Raw genomic sequence first — 25,436 nt, 5'->3', positions numbered from 1 at the left:
GAATAATTATGTCAATGAAGAATTCACAAAAGAAACATTTACTACTGTATTACAAAACTAATTGATGTCATTTTAGTTGCATATGGTTCTTTAAGAAGTCCTTGTAGGATTTCATTCTGAATACAATTACAAATGTACACTAAATTCCCTAAAACCATTTACAGCATTGGGGGTTGAATAATTCTGAACACAACTGTAGATGAGAGATCCAAGTGCAGTGGATTTTTATAAACAAAAACAAAGTACAAACAATAAAACAACAACGACAAAACAAGGTGCAAAAGTAATCCATTCATGAGCCTGATTCATGAACCAACACACAGAAACATCGACTGACAACCAACAACTGAAACACATGGGTTTAAATACACTGGGATAACAAGCAAGCAAACAAGGAAGACCTGACAATAATTAACACGAAAAACTACAAGAAACTACAAACATTGCACACAATAGGAAACAACATAAAAGTCCAAAATAACAGGGCAACACAGACTGGGATAGTGAATATAATATTACCTGTGGCTCGTGCCTCTAGCCTAACCACAGCCATACTGATATAGCACACTATCACACTTATACTCGAGTGATATTGCATTAATATCCTGGCTCTTCCTGTAGCTTTGACATGCCATCGATGGTAAAATCACATTCATCCATCATAAACATAGGTTAATCCATCCAATTGACTGTAATGAAATCTTGAGTCTTTTCACTTTTAAATTACGATTTTTATTGAATATATAAGACAGCAATTACATTTAAGACGAATTGTGTTTCTCAGCAAATATCCATACATGCAATTATTTTTGATTAATTTGATTACTTACACAGCATATCATTCAATTTATCTGATTAAACATTTTGCTATGCATTTTAAACATTAGCACTAGTTTTCATAAGTGTTCAATAGCTTCAGGAAAATAAAAATTACAATTAAAGAATGGACAGCTGGACCAGAATTTAAAGTTTGTGAAAACGGAGATTACTCTCAGTGAAAAGTTTTTGTACAATGACTTGAAATAAAAAATAAAATGATATGTTTTTATAGCAGGATAATTTAACTCCTTTTTAGGGATTCAAGCACTTTTCTCAGCAAATATGATTTCCCATGCAATTATTTTCCTGCAATGATTTTGTTGACAGCTTTACTAATAATAATCATAAGAATAATAATATATTACAAGGCTGACGCCTTTATCTAAAGTGACTTACATTGCATATTATAACGTTTTTTTTGACTACGTGCAATCCCTGGGATCTAACCCATGACCTTGCCTTTGCTAGTGCCATGCTCTAACAGCTGAGACACAGAAAAGAGTACAGAGTAAATAGAACATAATATAACGTTTTACTTTGAGGAACTGCATGCTTATTGTAAGTTGTGCTTTCTGAATAAGTGGCTTCTTTAACCGCTCTGTTATATTTCATTGATACAATTATATTGCCAAACTCTCAAGAGCGTCCTGTTTTGTGATTTTTTTCCATTCATCTGGAATTTTCCCACATTCTTGGAATGTTTTTTTATGGAGATCTTCCAGATCTTCTTGAATTTGCAAACAAACCACTTCCAGTAAGGCAGCTCAGACAGGTCAGGAGTGATGCTCCAGTTAGCGTGTTTAGGTCCTGCTTTCCTGTAGTCTTTCCACTGGACTTCACCAGGACAATTATTTAAGTCATGTGAATGAAAAGACCGATTACTTGCTACTGCTGATGTGCAGATGCTTACAGACAAGTTTTCTGTGGCCTTATAAAACATCCCTTTTATTCCAACAACACGATGAAAAGGAACGCTGTGATCTCCATCATGGTTTTCTATTGTGTTGGTGCAGATGGCTCTACAGAATGGACACTGAACCCAACAGCACTGACAGAAATGATCTATCAAATTTTCATCTGCTCTGTTGCTGTGGTCCAGTTTTGAATAATATGTATATATGCTGAACTCTCTTCTTATGTCCGACATTATCGAAGGAAGTTTTGTTCTTATCACTTCTTCTAGGAGTTTGAAATCATCAACATCATCATGTTTCACTCCAATGAAGTCCTTCACAGAGAATACCAGGACATCTGATAGCTTCTGTGTGAAAAACTTTAACCACTCATGTATATCTTCACTGTTAACTTGAACATGTTCAGTAGATCCATATGCTGCTGTCATGAGGTTCTTCTGCAGGATTTCAATGTTCTGTTCATCTTGAGTTTCATCTTGAGCTGGATACTGCTGATACTACTGAATTATCACTGATGTACCAATTGACTTCATGTCTGATGAACCACTTGAAGTATTCTACAGGATGGTGAATGTAGCTCTTGTATGCAAGAAAGTTCTCATCTTGCGCCAGTCTTTCCAGGATGTGTTTCTCCAGATTTGATCTATTTCCGTTCAGTGACCGACAGTTTGATCTCATTTCATTTGCAATATCTCTAGAAGTTTGTTTGTAGACACTCTGTTCAATAGGTTCCTTAAGTTTCTGACAGATGATCTCACCAAAAATGGCAGCGGATGTTGCTCCTTGACAGTATTTCTTGAAAATACTATAGTATTCTTTCCTCTTTCTCTCCAAATAGAGAACAGGATCATTGGTTTCTTTAAACATCCTGTGTTGTGCAGTGAAGGTTTCGTTTGCTTTCTTAAATATAGAAAAAACCAAATCCTTGAAGAATTCATTTTTGAAAACATATCTAACTGGTCTTTTTTCATATTCTGTTACTCTGTCTTTGATGTAGCTTGTAATGTGATGGATATAACTGATGTTGTAGCCCATCTTTGCAATGTTAAATGAAATGATCATCTTCTGTGTTTCTTGATCAACATCTGAGATCAAGTTTCCTATCTGCACTTCATCCTCATCCGAGAGAATATATCCAAGCGCCACTTTAGCTGATCTATATGGATGTTTGACAGCTTCTACGAGGGTTTCCTTAACTGTACACAAGGGTTTATTTAACTGTACGTAACTTAAAAAACTTGTCACAGAGAAAATATCCCCGTAGTCCTCACAGCTGTCTAAAGGAACACTTTTATAGATGTCGCAGAAGACTGTTTTCATATCTATCAGTATGTCTGCATCTTTAATTGGTGGAGTATCTGTGGTAATCTTCTTAACACACTCTTTCCAAAACAGATCAAACTCTTTCTTCAATATTTCTTCATTGTTCGTTTTGTCTTTGTGTTTTAAAGCAAGTTCTTTGCTCTTTTCTAAGAGAGTATTTTCATGATGTGTCCTCTGATTATCAATCTTTTTCTTCAGATCTCGCTGTTGAAGAATCTCATTCAATTTCGTCTTTGTTTTTCTTACAATGTTCTCTTGAAGCTCTCTGATTTTTATTCCAAATGACACTTTCCACTGTATCAGGTTATCTTTATCTGTGTCTTTCTCAAAGAATTCTAACATTGCTTTCTTAACTCCTTCACTTGTCTCCTTCAGATCTCCTTGAATATCTGTTTCCTCAACTTTATCAGTTGTTTCATTTTCTATTTGGTTTTGTAATTTGTTTTCAATTTCCAACATGGCACTGCGAAGAGTCCAGGACCACTTGTTATATTCTGTCTCTAGTTTCTTGTATGCTGAAATCTCTAGAGAGTTTCTGAAGCTGAACACAAATTGCTCATTAAGTAAAGCCTTCCAGAGGTCTTGAATACGACCACGTAGGTGTGACAGCCTCATTCCACTTGATTTTGCGGCATGTGAAATTATAGCATGCTTCAGTTCTTGAATGTTCTCACAGTAGTTTGGGTTTGGTGGGGCCAACGGTGGGCTTCCCTCCCACAGCTGAGCGAAATACTTCACATCTTTACGTACATCAAAACTAATGACATCGTTGAAACATTCTGCATCACACACTTCATCTTTGGCAGCGAGTCTTGCCATCTTATCCAGAGTCTCCTGCAGTCGTCTTCTTCCATCCATGTTTTTCTCTCCAGCTGTGATGTCTGAAACATTCTGATGGACAAACATGCAGCTGGGATTTAATTTGACCTTCTTCATCCTCAGAAAGGCCTGGACAACTATCTGAAGGATATCTTGCATCTCTGATGGGTTTTCTCCAAAGATGTTGATCAAGGTCAGATTACCAAGTCCCACAACAAATGTGGCCAGTTCATTGTCATGGTGTCTTGTAGACCTTCCTGCCATTTCTAGAGCCCGAAGACCATCTGTATCTACCAGCAGTATATGGTCAAACTTCAACTTTTCTTCCATCTCCTCTGACACTCTTATCAGCTGCATAAAAGCTCCTCTGGTGCACTGGCCAGCACTAACTGCAAACTCAAGTCCAAACATGGCATTCAGCATGGTGGATTTCCCAGAGCTCTGTATCCCTAAAACTGACAGCACAAATACTCTCTGGTCTCCCAGTTTTTGGATGAGTTCTTTTAGAACAGCAGTAACCCAGGTCAAGGGAACATGAGCAGCATCTCCATCCATCAGCTCCAGTGGAAATCCGGAGATCATCATCTCTGCAGCAAGACTTGGGAGAGAAGAGAAGTCAAACTGTAGTTCTGTCTTGTTCCTTTTTACACATGAACATGATTCGTAGATCTGACCAATTTCTCTCAAGATGTGCTCCAATCCAAAGGTTGCAGCCTGAAGTTCTTCAGATATTCTCTCAAGATCTGTTTGTTCAGTCTTAAGTTGTTCAGGTTTATCTTTTAGTTTTAAGACTGTTGACCACTTTTCATTGTACGTGTGATGTAGAGCGGAAAGATCAGCTGAGGTAAATTCATCCAAAAGGATTTTGAGCCATTTGAGAAAAAAAATCCTATTTATGACCCTTGAGTTAATTTGTGTTATAAAGGTCTTTATGAACGCACTCATTTGGGATTTGTGTTGTTCTTCACGAATTGTCATCATTTCTGTTTTTTTCCTACTTATTTCTTGTTCTATTTCTTCTACTTGAGGCCGATGAAGTTCTTTATTCTTTTCACACCAAAGATGCCACAGTTTCCCCTGACATGGCAGAAATGATTCTTTGATTTCTGCCAGCTCTTTATCCTTCACTAAACTCATCAATTGCTGTGCTGCGTTTTTTCCTTTTTTGCAGTCTTCATCATCTTCCTCATCTACTCTGATGCCTGAGTATTTAGACACATCTTCAAGTTTGAACATGGAAGCTGATTCCGAAGATGAGAGACAGTCATTGATAGTTCTTCTGAGTTCTTCGGATACATCAGACTGATTTCTGCCTTTTAAACCAATTTTGAATTTACTTTTTTTGTTTCACTGACAAAAGATTCATCCTCAGTAAGAAGGCAAATAAGCGGCTTTTTGCACTTGTACAGGGATTGAATCTTTTTTGCATTTATGTCATTCTTGTCAAGCTGTGGTAGAATGACAACATTGACTGAAGACATTTCAGTCAGAATCTGCAGCTGTTTCTCATTGGCTCCTGCATCACCATGTAAATTGCAAAATGCAACACACCGAGAAAACATATCTGTGTTTTTTCCGGAGGGGCAGTCTCAGGCGATCTCCACCATTCCATTCATCAGAAGTCTGGTTCTGCTGCTGCCTGGACAGTTCCTGTGGAAAAATGTATTGTGTTTCTCATTGATCAGACTGTTCAACAGCTGAGACTTAGATGAAGACACAGAGCTAAACCTGAAGAACGACACCATTGGGGTGTTTGCTTCGTACACTGGCTGTACTTCATTGATGATGTCATTGTCAGCATTTCTTATCCTCCAGCTCTTGTTGATTTGTCGGAATGTCCAGAGAGGAAACTGAATCTGTTGTGTGAATGGATCAGGAACTAGCAGAGGAAGGGCAAACTGACACTGTGAGAGTTTTGTGACCATTAACTGCTTTAAGAAACTATCAGCACAATGAAACACGGCCATCTGAACATCCATCGGGTAAACAGGGTCTGGTTTACTTATATTACTAGACATGGACATTTCTTCAAAAATATCCCCCTCATCATCAAGTGAGTCATCGTCTTTTTGTTGTGTCTGACACTGTTCATTAGTCTCTTTAGTTTTAATGTTTCTTGCTCTGTAGTTCATCATCAGTAGTTGTTGTAGGAAAATCTTAACTAGTTCATCTTCAGCACAACACTCATGAGACTGCAGAGAATGTGCAGTTATCTGAAGAAGATCTGCAGCTCTGTTTATTGCCATGGTTTTCTTTAAGATGAAGTCTGTGGAAGGGCTGGTTTATTTGTTCAGCCTTTCCTTGTTGTAGATGTTGATTTAGTCTGGCTTCTCCTATTCCAATGACGTTGTTTTCGGCCTGTGTTCGAACACACAAACAATATATTTGATAATTTTGTTCCAGTTTAATATTAAGAAAAAAAATGATTCAAGGAAAAGATCTGAAAGTGTGCATTTTGGATAGAGTATATAGCATGTGCTAATAAGAAAACTATCCCATTTATCTTTGGTTAATAATGAAACTACATACATATAAACACAGGAAAAACACTAAAATCTATTTTAAGTATACTTCCAACCCTGGCAACATCCTAAAATCGCCATAAATTACAATGCATATACAGTATGTGGACAGCATATATGCTTTTAAACAACACTTTATCATCAATATCAAAGACTTTATATGCTGAAGCGCTCTTATTTCAATTGACAACATGTTTCCTTTACAGAAAAAACATTTTTCTAATAGAAATGCAGGTAAAACTGTTTACTTTTTATGTTGAAAGTCAGGTGATTTTTGACAAGTAAAATTGCAAAAAAGTAACAATATTTCGTATTACCATATTTCGTGATGCAATCATGAAATATTACGATGCGCATGTACAGAGAGATAAATATCTCTATTTAAAAAAGCGAATAATTATATTTAATTCTATTTAAAAGCGAATGCTCACCCATATCTGCCTGAAATGCCTCGTATAACCACACCCTTCAAATCAACGTCAGTTTGTGGTATGAGTTGAGTATGACCGCCCAAATGTATATGCAAGTATGTTGGGATAACAGTCAGTGAAATTGCTGTGGAACCGTATGTTCTAAATATGGAAAGAGATGTTACTGTTACGTTACACGCTTGCACTATTCAATCAATCACTACTATTTTTACTAAAAAACAGCATCTGGGGTGACTCTCCCGGTTTAGCTGGGAGAGCAGCTCAACCCCCCTGAGAACAGAGTGTGCAAAAAAGAAAAGAAAAAAGGACAGCAGAGTACGATCGATCAAGTGAAATTAAAGGAGGAGCTGGGGAGGTGGTGGGTTTAGAACAGCAAGCATTAGAAGCAGTGACGCAGGCTTGACTGAACCGATATTTAAATAGGGCGCCCAATTGAGAGAACTTATCAGACTTGCTGATGCGCTGGGTTAGGGTTGTGATCAGCTGATGACAGCTGATAACCAAGCTTGACTACAAGGCCTGCCGGAATAACGCTGATGCTTAATGTATCTTAAAACATTTCTGACATCAAGACAGAGGGCAGGCGTCCAGGGGGCATCCGGAAAAGATGCCCGAGCCACCTCAGCTGGGCCCTCTCGATGTGGAGGAGCAGCGGATCTACTCTGAGCTCCTCCCGAGTGACCGAGCTTCTCACCCTATCTCTAAGGGATCGCCTGGCCACCCTGCGGAGAAAGCTCATTTCGGCCGCCTGTATCCGGGATCTTGTCCTTTCGGTCATGACCCACAGCTCACGACCATAGGTGAGAGTAGGAACGTAGATTGACCGTTAAATCGAGAGCTTCGCCTTGCGGCTCAGCTCCTTCTTCACCAAGAGAGACCAGTACAGCGACTGCATTACTGCAGAAGCTGCACCGATCCGTCTGTCAATCTCCCGTTCCATCCTTCCCTTACTCGTGAACAGAACCGGCGACAAAGGGCAGCCCTGCAGGAGTCCAACATACACCGGGAACAAGTCTGACTTACGGCCGGCAATGCGAACCAAGCTCCTGCTCCGGTCGTACAGGGACCGGATAGCCCTTAGCAAAGGGTCCCGAATCCCATACTCCTGGAGCACCCTCCACAAGATGCCGCGAGGGAGACAGTCGAATGCCTTCTCCAAATCCACAAAACACATGTGGATTGGTTGGGCAAACTCCCATGAACCCTCCAGCACCCTGGAGAGGGTATAGAGCTGGTCCAGTGTTCCACGACCGGGACGGAAACTACACTGTTCCTCCTTAATCCGAGGTTCTACCATCGGCCGGATTCTCCTCTCCAGTACCCTGCCACTTTCCCGAGGAGGCTGAGAAGTGTGATCCCTCGATAGTTGGAGCACACCCTCCGGTCCTCCTTCTTAAAAAGAGGGACCACCACCCCGGTCTGCCAGTCCAAGGGCACTGTCCACGACTGCCACGCGATGCTGCAGAGGCGTGTCAGCCAAGACAGCCCCACAACATCCAGAGACTTGAGGTACTCAGGGCGGATCTCATCCACCCCCGGTGCCCTGCCACCGAGGAGTTTCTTGACTACCTCTGTGACTTCAGCCCGGGTGATGGGCGAGTCCGCCTCCGAGCCCTCGGCCTCTGCTTCCTCAATGGAAGACGTGACGGCGGGATTGAGGAACCGGAACCTTTCGGCCACAGCTCCAAGTGGCCGCGTTGACAATGGAGGTGGAGAACATGGTCCACTCGGACTCAATATCTCCAGACTCCCTCGGGATCTGGTCGAAGCTCTGCCGGAGGTGGAAGTTGAAGATCTCTCTGACAGGGGATTCGGCCAAACGTTCCCAACAGACCCTCACAGTACGTTTGGGTCTACCGAGTCTGTCCAGCTTCCTCCCCCGCCATCGCATCCAACTCACCACCAGGTGGTGATCAGTTGACAGCTCAGCCCCTCTCTTCACCCGAGCGTCCAAGACATATGGCCGGAGGTCAGATGAAACAACCACAAAGTCGATCATCGACCTCCGGCCTAGGGTGTCCTGGTGCCATGTGCACTGTTCGACACCCTTATGCTGGAACATGGTGTTCATCATGGACAAGCTGTAACTAGCACAGAAGTTCCAAGGGGGCCATTCCTCCCAATCACGCCCCTCAAGGTGTTACTGTAGCAGAACGACGGAGTCCGCAGTCGGAGCGCTTTCCAGCACCCCTCCCGGAGTCTCCAAGAAGGCTGGGTACTCTACACTGCCATTTGGCCCATAGACGCACACGACAGTGAGAGACCTATCCCTTACCCGAAGGCACAGGGAAGCGACCCTCTCGTTCACCGGGGTAAACTCCGACACATGGCGGCTGAGCTGGGGGGCTATAAGCAAAACCACACCAGACCGCCGCCTCTCACCCTGGGCAACTCCAGAGTGGTGAAGAGTCCATCCTCCCTTGAGGAGTGTGGTTCCAGAGCCCAAGCTGTGCGTAGGGGTGATCCCGACTATATCTAGTCGGAATCTCTGAACCTCACGCACAATCTCAGGCTCCTTCCCTGTCAGAGAGGTGACGTTCCATGTCCCTAGAGCTAGCTTCCGTGTCCAGGGATCGGGTTGTCGAGGCCCCCGCCTTCGACTACCACCCGATCCACTTTCCACCGGCCCCTTACGGTCCCTCCTGTAGGCGGTGGGTCCACGGGAGGGTGGCCCCACTTCGCTCCTTCGGGCTGAGCCCGGCCGGACCCCATGGGGGAAGGCCCGACCACTATGCGCCCGCATACGAGCCCCAACCCCGGGCCTTGCTCCAGGGTGGGGCCCCGGCCGGCCATGCCGGGCGACGTCACGGTCCTCGAATTTGCTGTCATCATAAGGGTTTTTGAACCGCTCTTGGTCTGACCCTATATAATATAATCTGTTAAGGATACTGCATATGTAAGAAACTAGTTTATGCCGCACACTCAGTGCATGCCTCCTTTCAAGGTGAGCACCATTTGCATTGCAGATGTTGTTGTTCTACCAGTATATCGATGGCAGAAATAACGTGCGGGAAATCATCAGCACTGCGAATTTCTATGTCATTTATAATTCAAAATAAAACGTAATTTAATCAGTTATCTCGGTTTATCCCATTCCTGAATGATCTATGCTGCTGTGGCTAAACTGTTCTGTATGAATGCCGTTAAAATACATTTGTTAATATTTTTTATTTGCAAATCTCATTGTATTCATTTGTGAATTTAATTTTGTTTTGTGGAACGTCCAACATTTATTTATGGTTCGCTTTTTGTGCATATGTGATTTTAAAATATGTTTGTGAAACTCTCTATATTTATTTGCTGATCACAGTTTATTTATTCAGAATATTGCAACAATTCTAATCCCATTCTGATAGGAAAGTAAAAAATCTACAGTAAATTACTGCCAAACCTGCTGCAAAACTACAGCAAAGTTTTGTGTATAGTGTATAGTTAGTGTACAGTGTATAGTCAACAGATATCCAAGAATAATGCTACGATGCATTGTATAATCATGCATGTTCCGCAAATCCAACCCCCCCCCCCCACCCCCACCCCCACCCCCACCAGGCACGCCTTCAGGAGCACGACTGTTTTTGGAAATAATTGTACTGCTGTGTCTGTCAACTAAAGACTCAGATTGATAAGAAAAACGGCATGCATTACCTCCGCTTTAAGGTTATGAGGTTTAAAATGTGCTTTGAAAATGGCATCATTATAAAACTTAAATCTAAAACCATATTCTGAACTCTCACCTTCTCTGAATCATGAGCATTAAAATCTTTCGTTGTTTCCTCAAAGTTGTTGTACCCTGTTGCGCCATGAGCTCCAGTTATTCTAAGCAAAGTCACGTCATCTGTATTTTCGTTTGAATCTGGTAAAGAGAGAAGTGCATCAGTCCTAGCTTAATATAACCACTGAAGATTAGACAGAATGTTTTTCTTAGGATCAAACTTGAAATTACTGTGCTGGGTTTCCTTCTAAATGCTACTTCGTTCTTAAGTTATACCTTAAGAGTGGTACAAATATATTATTGAGAACGACGTAGTGATACGAATGTTTATGAATCCCAGCCCAGTGTTACCACTGAACAGTATTTTAAGCAACAGTTTTAAATGAAAGACATGTCTTATAATGAAAGGTAGCAAAACATGAAGCATACAGTTGAGGACAAAAATATTACCGTTGTTAATGTGAGCAAAAAATGCTGTGAAAATTCTAAAATCTCCTTTTTTATAAGTGAAAGTGAAAGTGACCAATTTTTCAGTTATGGTGACCCATATCCGAGATATACCTCTGCTTTTAACCCATCCAGAGAGTAGTGAACACACGCACAGCAAGTGGTGAACACACATACACCCAGAGCAGAGGGCAGCTATCGCTGCAGCGCCCAGGGAGCAAGTAGGGGTTAGGTGCCTTGCTCAAGCACACCTCAATCGTTACCCGCCTGACCTGAGGATCGAACCGGCAACCTTCTGGTCACAAGTCCAACCCTCTAACCACTAGGCCACGACTGCCCCTAAAAACATTGAAGTAAAACAATTGAAAGTTGGGAGATCACATTTCAAAATAAATGAATTCCCTAATTCACATTGGCCACTATTATAAACCCCCCCCCAGAAAATCTCTCAAGTATACTCCCATTAACATTTACATTTTCTTAACACACCAAGGTGACTAGAAACATGACGTTGTCCAGTCATAACTTCCTTTGCACAGGAGAATAAATATTAAGTAATGCAAATCACAAATATCCGTAATCATTCATCACACGTTTAAGAAAAAAATCTTCTGTTCTCAGGCAAAAAAAATCCTCCATATTAATTTACCATACTGGAACTTCAATTATGACTGGGGTCTATGGCCATATGACATAAAGAATTGTTTTTTTGGGCAGCAAGAAAACAAGATGAGATTTGGGATAAAAGGTGCCCCAATATACACCACTTGTTTTTTCTTGTTGTGGGCCTACTTTAGGGCGATTTTGGGGCCGTGGTCCAACAATTTGATGAGACCCTGCTCGGAGCTGACCAGTACCATCACAAATGCTTAAACAAATGCATGGAAAATGCGCGGCAGGGGATTTCTCAATTAGCTTGTTCTCTCGTTGCGACCGCCTGCGAGTGAAGAGAGCGCCTTGCGAGTTGAGCGTGCTTGCTGCGTTTCTATGGCAAGCCGAATTAGCCTTTAATCATTCTCGGGATCATTCTATTTTTGATATCAACAATTCAATGCTTATTGTTACTAGTAAGAATTGCATTTCTGATTCCTGAAATAAGATTTTTAACATTTAAGAAATTAATTGTTGATATCTGAAATCAAAGTTGAACGGCAGTACATTGTGATATTTAACTTGTAAAAAATGCAATTACAGATTTAAAGAATTAAGTTTTTTTACTAGTTGAAATTCAATTTTTATTATCAAGAATACACATTTTTTCCTTGAGTGATTGCCTGATTGTTGATATCAAGAGTTCACATTTTTACTAGTGAAGATGTAATTACATAAAATTATAAAAATAGCAATTGTTACTAATAGAATTTATATTCTTGATATCAAGAATTATAATTTTTATTAGTAAAAATTGTATTGTTGATATCAAAAAGTGGGAGAGTTCCCCTCCTTGAACTGCCACCTTACCGTGGTGGAGGGGTTTGAGTACCCGAAAGACCCTAGGAGCTATGTTGTCTGGGGCTATATGCCCCTGGTAGGGTCTCCCAAGGCAAACAGGTCCTAGGCGACGGTTCAGACTAAGAGCGGTTCAAAAAAAACCTTATGATGACAAAAAATCGAGGACCGTGACGTCGCCCGGCATGGCGCAGCCGGGGCCCCACCCTGGAGCCAGGCCCGGGGTTGGGGCTCTTATGCGAGCGCCTGGTGGTCGGGCCTTCCCCCATGGGGTCCGGCCGGGCTCAGCCCGAAGGAGCGACGTGGGGCCACCCTCCCGTGGACCCACCACCTACAGGAGGGACCGTAAGGGGCCGGTGCAAAGTGGATCTGGTGGTAGTCGAAGGCAGGGGCCTCGACAACCCGATCCCTGGACGCGGAATCTAGCTCTAGGGACATGGAATGAAACTATGAAATCATTATGATAAATGTAATTTAAGACCTAACGTTATTCGCACGGGATATGTATTGTCTGCGGTCCTCATGTAACGAGACAACGTTATCAGGAAACACAGCCCTGAACACTACAGGACATCAGTGGGATGAACTGAAGAAGAGGGAGCACCAAAATTTGGATCTGGAGAAATTCTGTATAAAGGAATTGTCTAAATCCATTTTTCATTTATTCTTCAAGCTCACCAGAAATTAAAGAGAAGAGTTGTTTTTCTTGCAAATGGATGTAGCAAAATTAATTTGAAGGGGGCTAATAATTATGGCCAGTGAGTATCGGAGATAAACACTTATTTCAAAATGTGATTTCCCCCCACTTTCAATTGACTCACTTCAATGAAACATTAGATTTTTGTGTGTTTTGTTTATTAGAGGTCAAAAGGAGAAACAATGCAGATTATTTTCACATGATAACCCGCATTAACATTACAAGTGTGAAACTTTAGTTTACCTGGGGTTAAAAGCAGGGTTTGGAATGAAGATAACCCAGGGTTAAACTCAGTGTGAAAAGCCCTTCTGTTACTAAAGTGCTTAAAAACCCTATAATATATTGAGCAAATATTGTACATAAGGGATCTTGTAAACTTACAAGACGTTTCACCATGTCAGCGTTTTATTCTTGGAATAACAACCAGCTGGATGTTTAATTTTTCCGCTGATGACAGCTAATTTCCAAATGTGTAAAATGCTGGACAATGCTATTACTGTAATATATTTGTAACATGCATACTTTACATGAGAAAAGCAACAACAGAGTGATACATTAAAGGAGGCATGAATTAATATAAAAAATTTAACCCAAGCTTTTGTTATATAAGAGGGAATCGTTTACACGTGAATATCATGTATGCGTCCGAACTGAAAATGCCCTTGTTACTGAGATTTCATCTGGCATTGACACCAGGCCCAGCGAACGCCAGGTTCTGGAATGCACCCATCTATGATTGATAGGTTGATAGGTTGAAAACCACCTCCACAGAAAAATATCAACGACTACTTCTCTAGCCCCGCCCACTGTTCCCGTATGACAGGACAAGTCGCCTGGAACAAAATAGAGCGGGCAAGCAATAAACAAACATGCCGTTAAAGATATCTTAATATTTTGACACCCCTGGTTGTGGAAGAATACAGTCACTGCATAACCTTCCTTCGGATTCCAGATTAGGAAGGCGGGGTTAAAGTTTATTTTTAAAGACGTTCCAGCTCATGTGGGAAAAACATGGAGTGTTTGTTCGTTTCATTTCTCTGAGGACTCCTTCGTGAACAAGGCAGAGATCGACACAGAATTTGTGGAGAGTTTAAAATTAAAAAGCAGTGATGTGTCTTCAATATTGGATCCAATAGGAATGGCGCAGAAATCTTATGTGAGTAAAACAGTATTGTACGATGCGTCACTATGCTTTGTTAGAGATCGCTTGATGTGCCTTGAGTACTGTTCACACGAGATTAGTATTACCTGGGGACCTCTAGTCATTTGTATTAATTGCAGATGTTGTCTGTGATCTTAAACTCGTGCGAATCGCCATCTCTGTGATTTGGCAGGCTCGTATATAGTTTTAAAGGTTTTATACACCGTTTGTGAATAATGGGGGCCGCTTTAAAGTGTTTTGGTATTATTTCGGGTGCTGGGTGATATCCATAAGTGACCTGGAGTCTTGTTTATTTATCATAGAAACTCTCGTAACATTTGAGATCCGCGATCGTGGTGACCTATTGTCCGGCTCGAGATCACTGGTCTCAAATTCTGACAGGTAACGTTATGGTAATTTATCATTAAATGCAATACAAGTATAGGCTATACAAACTATACGCAATGCCATCACATCCGAGAAATAAGGCTGTAAATTTGAGTCAAATCATTCCGTGCGAATGCGTCACATTAAATAATGATGCGGGGAGGTCATTTATAAATCACAGGAGGTCTCCAGATAATTATGCCCTGTGAATAATGCTAATGTGTAACCTTGCGTTACATCTCGAACCAAATTCACAGAAGCCTCCAACTATGCAAACTGCTATCCAATCAAAGTGGTGGGCGACTTCCAAGTGTCTTCAATGCGGCACGCCCATTAAAACCGAGAATTTGCAGAGCTGGCCTGAAAACCTGGGTAGAAAATCGCCTATTACTTATTGATTTTGTAGACCTCATATAACAGTATAAAACTATAAACAAGCAAAGTTCATCAAACCTTTAAAGACAAGTAGTACTTGTCAAGATGACCAACAGTACCTGGATAAGCGGTATGTTTTGGTGGTTGTTATTGGAAGATAACAGAATGGTGCCACAGATCAAACAGAATCAAATATGCATGAGAGCCGTGCGATAAAAAGTGTGAATTCAGTTAATGAACTTGGAATAATTTTACCTGGAATTAGAAGAGTTTGCCATTCCTTTGTCTTCTTCTCAATCCATGGTCCATCTTTATGAACTGATCCTTCTGACTGTTCTCATCCATCTGTCTGCGCTAATTTGTAGGACTGTGGTGATCCGTCTGTCTGGTCTGATTCGTCTGTTTGTGCTGGTCCGTCTTTCTTTGGTAATCCGTCTGTTTGTGGTGATCTGTCTTTCTGTGGTGATCCATCTGTCTGGCCTGATCCATCTTTCTGTGGTGATCCGTATTTATTTGGTAATCCGTCTGTCTGGTCTGATCCGTCTGTTTGTGGTGATCTGTCTTTTTGTAGTGATCCTTTTGTCTGGTCTGATCCGTCTTTCTGTGGTAATTTGTCGGCCTGATCTGATCCGTTTGTTTGTGGTGATCTATCTTTCTGTGGTGATCCTTTTGTCTGGTCTGATCTGTCGTTCTGTGGTGGTCCATCTGACTATATTGAGCACACAGTTAAATACAGCAACTTTAGAACAAAGAATAGTGTTGAAACACACACATCTACAGTTTTTTGGGTCTCTATTTAAACTATTTGTTAGCCAAGTTAACTCAAAACTGAAATAGTTTCTTTGAGGAGCAGTTTTTTCATTCATTTTGGTCACAATAAATGAAGAATTGCTGTTTTCACACTACCAAGGGAAATGTAATTGTTAATAAAATTAAATATAATATGTCTGTAAAATTAAATGAAACAACAGACAAAAATAAAGTCCAGTCATTTCAGGGCAACAATTGGATAAAAAGTCATAAACCGTTTGAAGTTTGGGAGCCTTGGCAAGTAATGCTATAAATCCAGTATTGGAAATCTAAATATATCACATAGTATGGAAGAAAACATTTGTACAAACTTAATTTGGTCGAAACTATTTCTTAAACAAGGTAAGTAATAAAAACACCTGCAACATTTGTTGAATGTTATAAGGTCTTTAGTCTCTTCCAAAATTGAAATGGTCTAGCAAGAAACATGAAATTCACATGTGAAATAAAACATGTAATTACATGTGAAAAGATTTGTTTTTGTGAATCCCATGTAAAACCCATGAGATCACATGTAAAAACCCATGGGATCACATGTGCAACATTTGGCAATATGTCAAACACATGTAGTATTCAGTGTTCTTTTTTGACTAAAATGCAATATAGTTTTAGACACATTTTAGTCATCCCCTTCTTTTTAGTTTAGGGCGACACAATCTACATTATATTTTATCTACTAGAATCTAACTGTATTAACTAATTTAATTGGAATAATTGAAAACCAAAAAACACCAAAAAAGCAACATGGCGTCAGAAAGCTTTTGAGGGCGAGGCACCCTTTCCTTGCCCTTCTGCATGTGGATTTACTAATGTGCTTAATTTAGTGTAAAATTTAATTAATAAATAGATAGATATGTGTACCAATAAACAAACAAATGAATCTTTAAATTAATTATGCAAAGAGGAAGAAATAATTAAAAAGTTCCCATGTTCTCAGTCCGGCTCAAGGGTCTCATTTATAAACGTTGCGTACGCACAAAAAGGGGCTGGAAACATGCGTATGCCACTTTCCACGCAAAGGTTGTGATTTATTAAAAGAATATTTGACGGGAGAATGCGCACCAGTAAGCAAACTCTGACCCAAACATAGGCATATTCGATGAAGTAATTAAATTTTGAAAGCGCTATTTGGCTCTTTTGCAGCCAAGGATATATTGAGAGCAGTGGCGGCTGCTGATCTTTTAAAGAGGGGAAGCTCATTTTCGGCCTAAATCATAAAAATTGTCCATTTATTTATATGTAAACTCTGCCCTACATTCCTTTTCAAGAAAATGCTCTGTAACCCTGTCGTACCAACTAGGCGTCTTTTCCTGTGACTTGACCAGTGTCCTCTCAATGGCCAGCAGAGCTAGGCTGCTTAAACGGCCTTGGCCCATTGTGTTACGGGTGTAGGACTTGTTTGTAAAGCTGAGGCATTACACTGTCCAACTCTATGTCTTTAAGGAACACCAAATAATCACACAGCTTTCCCCTGTTACTCTGCAAGTCCTGATCTGAATACAGGACTTGAAGTTCAGACCTCAGTCTCCCTGAATCAAAGTGATGGCCATAACTTTTCAGAACACTTTGGAAGGCCTCCTCTGGAAATGCTTATCTCATGTCAACAAATTTCCCTGGATTGACTAATTCTAAGAAAAGCATACTTTCCAAATTTGAAAAACGTCGAGGAATCTGCTCCAAGATGTTGGTCAAGGATGGCCATGTACAGATTTCTGTAGCGCTCTTGGGGATCCTGCAATTGGGTCAGACGGCGCTCTCTCATGGGCTCATCTCTTGGGTCTGATGTGAGATCTGCTGCTTTGGCATAAACAGCTTGGAAAGCCCCCTCTGACCACTTCTCTTTGACAAATGCAAGAAGAGACTCAATTCTTTTCTTGCAGTAAAGAACATCCATCGCTCTCTGCTGTTTAATTCTAAGTTTCTCCTCGTAAGGAAGACTTTCTAATGGCTTTGCCAAAATCAGGTTGACAATATTAGCACTGTCTGCCATCGTGTGCAGTTTGTTAGCTGGCTAGTTCAGACTATATTAATTAATGAACAAACGATCTAATATATATATATATATATATATATATATATATATTTAGCTCAACGGGAGGAAATGTGGGAATTATGTTAAACTGAAACAATGAATGTGGTGTGAAATTGTGTGTAATATACGATGATGGTCGTAGCAGTTTGTCTTTCGACTACACATGCAAAATCTGTGATGGAACTGACTGAGTTGGAAATAGAGACACAGAGTGATACGCGTCATAATCTGAAGACCACGTCCACGCCCACACCAACCATCTCTTTGCATTGCGAGAAGCTGCCGCCTTCTTGTCATTTATGATTTATAAAAAAAAATGTGACAATGTGTATAGCAAACAAGCTAAAAAAAAAACAAGAAATACGTTTTTATAAACTGTCGACCCCGATAAACGAGCGTTTTAGGACATAAAAGTGGATTAAAAAGAGATGAAAGACCCTCCAATCATCACGCAGACGCTCGGAGTCCGGGCCAGCCCACTCCTCCATTCATCCCAGAGACGCTGAGCGTCCATGGGCGGGACATAATCGCAGCATTATCCAATGACCGTCTTGCTTCTAAGCACTGAAAAAAACTGTTTAAAGCAGCCCCATTGAAGTCAATGGACGCTGGGCTTCAACAGAGTAATGCACTGTACGCTACGGGAATGAATGAGAAGGAAATCGAGTCAGCCGACCTATGTAGCTGATTCTGAACGAAATTGTTGTCGTTCGAGATGAACGTGTTTAACGCATTTTTAGTCAATAAAATGTTAACATAATAGTACATATATTTGACCATTCATTTTTTGACAATTATAGGGGAAGCTGAGCGTCCCTTGCAGTCTTAAAGAAATCGCGTCTGATTGAGAGCCGTCGGAACATGGCACTCTATTCTGTTGACTAGAGCAGTGTTTCTCAACCGGGGGTACGCTTACCCATAGTATTCGGTGGCGTAATTGCAGGGGGTCCGTAGAACCCGTTCAATTTTTTTTTGTTATTATCTTGCATTCATTCAGGGTTTGAAATTAACACAAATAAAAATCAACCGAGTCGGCTGTTGCAGTGAAATTAAACGCCCAATTGACTGTTACTTGTGTTCATAAATTGTTTGTTCACTTTGTATTGAATGTTAATTTAAACCAAATCATATTCTGCGTATTTCTGACTCAAACAAAGTATGCATGTACAGTGCAAACATCGTTCTTTTTTATAGATCACTCTCCGACACCTGACACCGGACAGATTCAGTTTGAGGCACACGCGTTATTGTCCTGTTGGACATGTCCCCACCACTTTTCGGAGGAAATTAAGAAATGCTTGTGGAAGGTATTGTTTAGGGGGCATTAACATCTAAACGTTATGGGAGGATGCAGGGTTCGCCGCTTTTTCACCATTTCCCGTTGTTCACTCTTATAAGTAATATTTGCGGACGAAATAGCGTTCGCAGCGCTTGCTTGTGCATCCTGTGTCCGATCACAAAAACGTGTAAACCAACGAACAAGTGACGTTTTTAGTCCTAGGAATAAAATTGTTTTAAGTGTAATGCACCGCAACAGCCACGTGACCTTCCCAGATGAGAGTTTGGGAACCACACCCTGAGAACTGGAGTCAAAAAGCATAGTAGGCAATGGACGGAATGCCCACTTTATATGATATATATTCTATACGAGTTAATAAATAACGAGTTATTACAGAAACAATTAAAGTATTAATTATATTAAAGTATTAAACAGTATTAATTGTTTTGTCCCCACCCCTTTTCTAAAAGTTGCGGGACTGACGGATTGCGTCAGGCCAGGTGCAAGTCAGGGCAAGTTGGGCAACTCATAGGTCTCACCCAACAGAGTTCAAAGTCTTTTTTAAAACTTTTTACTTTGTATTTTTATTGAACAATCGATAGCTATATCACGTTGATAAATGAGTTATTGTTTTCTTTTTTTAATCATTTTCTACAGATATTAAACATTATATGATGGTTAACGGTAACTAATCAGTAATGTTAGGTGTAAATCCTTGTTGTCAAAACTGCAGTAAAGTGTATTTATACTGTTGGAGACACTGAAATATATTTTTTGGGCGGCATAATTGTGATTATTGTGTAATTGTAATGCAACTGAAAATTATTTAAAGGTCTTATGGGTCAATTATTCGAAATTGATTTTATTACATCATCTGAAAGCTGAATAAATGAGTTTTCTATTGGTATATGAGTTGTTAGAAAAGAACAATATATGGTTGAGATACAACCGTTTAAAACCCAGAAATCTGAGACTGTAAAAAATTTCCCTTTGAAGTTGTTTTATACAAGTTTGTATATGTTTATGGTAGGAAATTGACAAAATATCTTCATGAAACATGATTTTTACTTAATATCCTAATTTGTTTTTGTCATAAAAGAAAAATCGATAATTTTAACACATACAAAAGTATTTTTGTCTTGTACTAAAAATGTTCCCGTTCTACTTAAGACTGGTTTTGTGATCCAGGGTCACATATATTGACTTTTATATTATTTTCCTAATTCAGTGGAAATATGTTGTTGTGCTGGGGAATGAAAACGGGATGGGGTAAGCCTGCAGGTTGGGGGTCGATGAGGATGGATTGAGATATGATGGGGTCCAGTACTACAAAAAGGTTGAGAACCACTGGCCTAGAGTAATGCCCACCCACCGCGGGCAGTTTGAGTGCCGGCTTTCTCCCGTGTGCGCTTGCATTGCCGAGTGCTCTGACCAAAGATCGTCTTTTGAGAGCATGTGAGTAGCCTACTTGATGCTTTAAAATGGTTTGTATTTGTGAATTTGCATGACTTAAAATATTGTGCAAATGCCTATTCCGTCAACTGATGAGTCATCACTGAACCAGCTCGAGCTAGCAAATGCTTTCAATGCGAGTAAGTCCAATCCTACAAGTGCTTTCAGCTTCCCGCGTTGATTGGCCGGACTCGTGACTCCCAACAAATCAGATGGGTGGTGGCCGTGCATTACTCTTGGCAACAGAATAGAGTGCCATGTTCCAATGGCTCTCAAAAAATCCTTTGATGCATCAGAGCCAAAAGTGCATTTTAATATAACATTCTTTTATCCCCCTCCTTGAACTGCCACCTTACCGTGGTGGAGGGGTTTAGTACCCGAAATACCCTAGGAGCTATGTTGTCTGGGGCTATATGCCCCTGGTAGGGTCTCCCAAGGCAAACAGATCCTAGGTAACGGGTCAGACTAAGAGCAGTTCAAAAAAACATTATGATGACCACAAATTCAAGGACCGTGACGTCGCCCGGCATGGTGCTGCCGGGGCCTCACCCTGGAGCCAGGCCCGGGGTTGGGGCTCGTATGCGAGCGCCCGGTGGTCGGGCCTCCCCCAATGGGGTCCGGCCGGGCTCAGCCCGAAGGAGCGACCTGGGGCCACCCTCCCGTGGACCCACCACCTGCAGGAAGGCCGGTGGTTAGTGGATCGGGGCAGCACTCGAAGGCGGGGGCCTTGACAACCAGATCCCTGGATGCGGAATCTAGCTCTAGGGACATGGAACGTAACCTCTCTGGTGGGGAAGGAGCCTGAGATTGTGCATGAGGTTCAGAGATTCCGACTACAGATAGTTGGGATCACCTCTACGCACAGCTTGGGCTCTGGAACCACACTTCTCGAGAGAGGATGGACTCTTCACCACCCTGGAGTTGCCCATGGTGAGAGGCGTTGGGCTGGTGTGGGTTTGATTATAGCCCCCCAGCTCAGCCACCATGTGTTGGAGTTCACTGGATACCCTGTGCCGCTCATTCACTGAACCTTGTTTAAATTAACAGGGTGCTTACTGCAGTGATACCGTTTCGCTTTTTGGATTTTTGCAGGCATGTTTAATTAAAATTTTCGGCATCCCCGAGGCGATGGAAAGTTATTTTGGATGGACTTGAATCTAAAGAAACCCTGTTGCTCAAAATTAACCTCAAATTCTTTTGAAAAATATGTGTCGTCTTGAGACTGCATTTTTTTGGAGATTATGGAACAAGATCCAGCAAAACTTTCAAAAAATAGCACCATTCTTAGGAAGTAGACTTGAATCTAGTGACAGCTGGAATGCTTCAGTCACTTGCAACTTTTGTAGAAAATTTAGGCGAACAGTTTGGAGAGTTGGAGATGTTGGCCAAACAAATGTTGACTTTCCAAGAATATGTAAAAGGTTAAAATGGTAAGTTTATTAAAATGGTTAGTTTATTGTTCATTACTTTAAGTGGTCATTAATTCCAGTTACACGGTACAGAGATTTGTTCATGAAATGCATTATTAGGATATGCCTGTAGAGAGCGCATAATGGCCCTTTTCTAGATGAGCCTGTCAAATCCCAATACTTGTAATATTTAAATATATTAGTTAAAGTAATTGCTATTGTTTATGTACTCGTGTGGTTAGAAAAACAGTCAGGTATAGCAATACTTGGTGCATGTGAAAATTCCCAATGCTATGCTGCTAAAATTAGCAAGATCTATGCACGGTTATTCAGCTTTATGTTTGATTAAGTTAGACGCTTGTTAAGCAATAATTTCAATGACGTTTATGTTATGTAGTCCTGCTCATTGTGACAACATTGACAATGATTTTGTCTCTATCATGCATTCTTACATTTTGTGTTTACATTGCTCTTAAATGTATTGAGACTTAATGTGCAAATGTTGGCGCTAATTATTGTGTTTCTAAAAATGTGTAAGACAATTAATAACAATGTATCATTGTTGGTGAGATGTGCATTTAGAACATGTAAGTTATAGTGATATGCACTGTGATTATAATTTAGGTAGGTCTACTTAACACAGCGTATTACATTTGTTTGGATTAGTCATTTATTTTGTTGTCGCAATAATACAAAACAATTGCTGTATATAATAGGAGAGTACATACTGGCCTTTACCAGTTCATGCCTGAAATCTGTTCAGTTGATGGCTATGCTAAATGTAATGTATAATGTGTATGTTGATATGTATTTCATCATTCTCATGTTGTGTATGGTTGAACTTGTTTGTTCCTTTATCGATCACTTGCAATACACAGATTGAGGGAAAACGTAATATGTGCTTGTGCACATCTATATATTCATTATATGTTCCCTTTTCTAGTGTGAGTGTCTGTGTGCAAATACAGGACTGAAACCACTTGCAAAATTAAAAGAAAAACAAGAGCGGATGAATCTACCTATGGGTCATATCCTCACTAGTAGTGAATGGTTTCGCTACTGGGGCATTTTAATCCGTCTAATAGGGATGCCAAATGAAGACATGCGCGCACCCCTTTAAAAGCTTGTACAAACATATTGCGAAGATCTGCAGGAACATTTCGATAATGAACTTGTTCAGTTTATTGTGTTTTGCAGCTCCGTGACCAATGACCTCTCGCCTAGAACCTTAATGCTTATCCTCAAAGAAAAGAAGCTCTAGTGTGCTTTTCCCCAATGTTGAAATCGCGTTAAGCATCTGTGTCAAATGCCTCAGAAGGGTCGTTTCAAAATTGGAACATCAATGCAAGAACAAAGATTAAACTGTTTGACAGTAATTTTAAGTGAGAACGACATTCTGCTACAGATTGATTTTAAAGATTTAATTGAGGAATTCTCTTTGAAGAAGAGCAGGAAGAAGCTCTTTTAGTGGTGAGTAATATTTAATTCATTGTATTTGCTGGGCTGTTTCTGATTTGTAAAATCATTACTTAATAATATTTGTGTACATACTTTATTTGCCTACTTTTGGGATTATGACGTGTTCGCTCTTTGTTTGTTTATTTTGATTTCATGAATATAATGAGCGCGTTTTTATATGGTGTTTGTTTGACTGAACATTTGGTTCACCAATTCTTTGAAAATAAAAGGCATATAACTGGGGAGGGGGCTGAGGCTGTGGTAGCGCAGGGCCCTGAGAAGGCTTAACGTGGCACTGTCTCCAATTATAACATATGTGTGGTGAGCGCACTAGGGCTGTTTTACTGTTTTACCATCACATCATCCAGATTTGGTTAGGTAAATTTCACGTTTTCTGTAAGAGGTTTTGTGGTTGTATATTCAGTTGGGTGCAGTGCCTCTCACTCACCTTTTTATTTCCTCCTGCTGCTTCTGCAACTGCACCAGCACCAGCTATAAGAAGAACATCAATATTATCACTACGGAAATAGATATTGAAAACCATGCCTGTACATAATAGTAATACCAAAATATATTCAAATAGGCTTACTTGGGTTGCATACTATTAAATTATCAGGACATAATGAGCTTTTTTCAGTCTGATGATCCTCCTGAAAAGAGACATTAAATTATTGTTCCTGAATAGCAAATCCAATCTGAGATTAACAGTTAATATCCAACAGGGGAATATCAATCTGACAAACAAAAGACAGAACAAAGGAAACACAAGGGCAAAACTGTAAATTCACAGAGTAATCAGGGTTAACAATACAAAACAATAGAAACAGAACTAGAGATGAGAGCAAAACACAAATGCCAAAATCAAAACAGTGATGGACAAACAATTTGACAGTTATTTTCTCAGTAGTTAGGCTTTCAGTTTGTAGGATTTACAAATTAAAATAATAAAATATTTTGAATAAGATTATTATTTTGTTGTACTTTTTTAAACAACTTCAGGTTTAAAGTGTCATTTTCCTGTTACTGACTAAACAGCAACAATTGTTTCCTTTATTTTACAAGCATATTTTTGATTATATCTTATTTAAACATCAATATCAGTTTACGTGGACAATGGCAGACAGTAAAATAATTGAATTCTTCCTGTCAAGTGTTACACTTGTTTATGTAAAGTGGAAGAAACACTAAAAAATTTAAAATCCTTCACTTAAAGGGATATTTCACCTAAAAAAATAAAAATTCTGTCATTATTTTCTCAACCTGAAGTTGTTTCAAACTTGAATACATTTTATTGTTCCACTGAACAAAAAAGAAGATGTTTGGAAGAATGTTTGTAACAGAACAGTGGGGAACCACTGACAACCATAGTAGGAAATTAAACTACTATGGTAGTCAATGATGACCCAGAAGGGTATGGTTAACCGAATATATTCTCAATTTTTCATATCTTGTATATAGAAATCATATAGATTTGAACCAACATGATGGTAGGTCAAATGATGACAACATTTTTGGATGAACTACCCCTTTAAGTCAAATCTTTCTCTATATACTTTAATGTCATATGGCAAGCAGTCTGGACAGCTAACAAGTCAAACACACTTATTTTCTCCTTAGCCCAACACACCAATTCATATTGTAGAAGGTGAGAAGTAAACACAGGATCACTAAAGCAACTATTAGCCTTGCAGGTTATAAGTACTATATGTGAAACACCTATCAAAGCGTCATCACAATAAAAAGGTTTTTCAAAGAGAGGGTCAAAACCAGGATATAAAAATAACATAGCCTGTTACTGATGAAATGATGAAACTTGCATTGGACCTCAGAGTAAAAAAAAGCTGTTTCTGACCACTCTTCAGTAAATGTCACTATTTCTTCATTAGTATTGGAGAAATAACACCGTCCAATAAATTGAAGTAAAATAAAAACGAACCTGAGAGTGAATATCCCGCTGAGG

General features: G+C 40.1%; 1 pseudogene; it reads right to left on the bottom strand.

Annotated features, from left to right (window-relative positions):
• Nucleotides 1-1,250: 1,250 nt before the first annotated feature.
• LOC130434517 (interferon-induced very large GTPase 1-like) lies at nucleotides 1,251-17,740 on the bottom strand (annotated as a pseudogene).
• Nucleotides 17,741-25,436: the final 7,696 nt, after the last annotated feature.

This window comes from Triplophysa dalaica, chromosome 13, assembly GCF_015846415.1.
Source record: "Triplophysa dalaica isolate WHDGS20190420 chromosome 13, ASM1584641v1, whole genome shotgun sequence".
Taxonomy (NCBI): Eukaryota; Metazoa; Chordata; class Actinopteri; order Cypriniformes; family Nemacheilidae; genus Triplophysa; species Triplophysa dalaica.
Note: the sequence above shows the minus strand (reverse complement) of the source record. Positions and strands in the feature narration are given on the sequence as shown.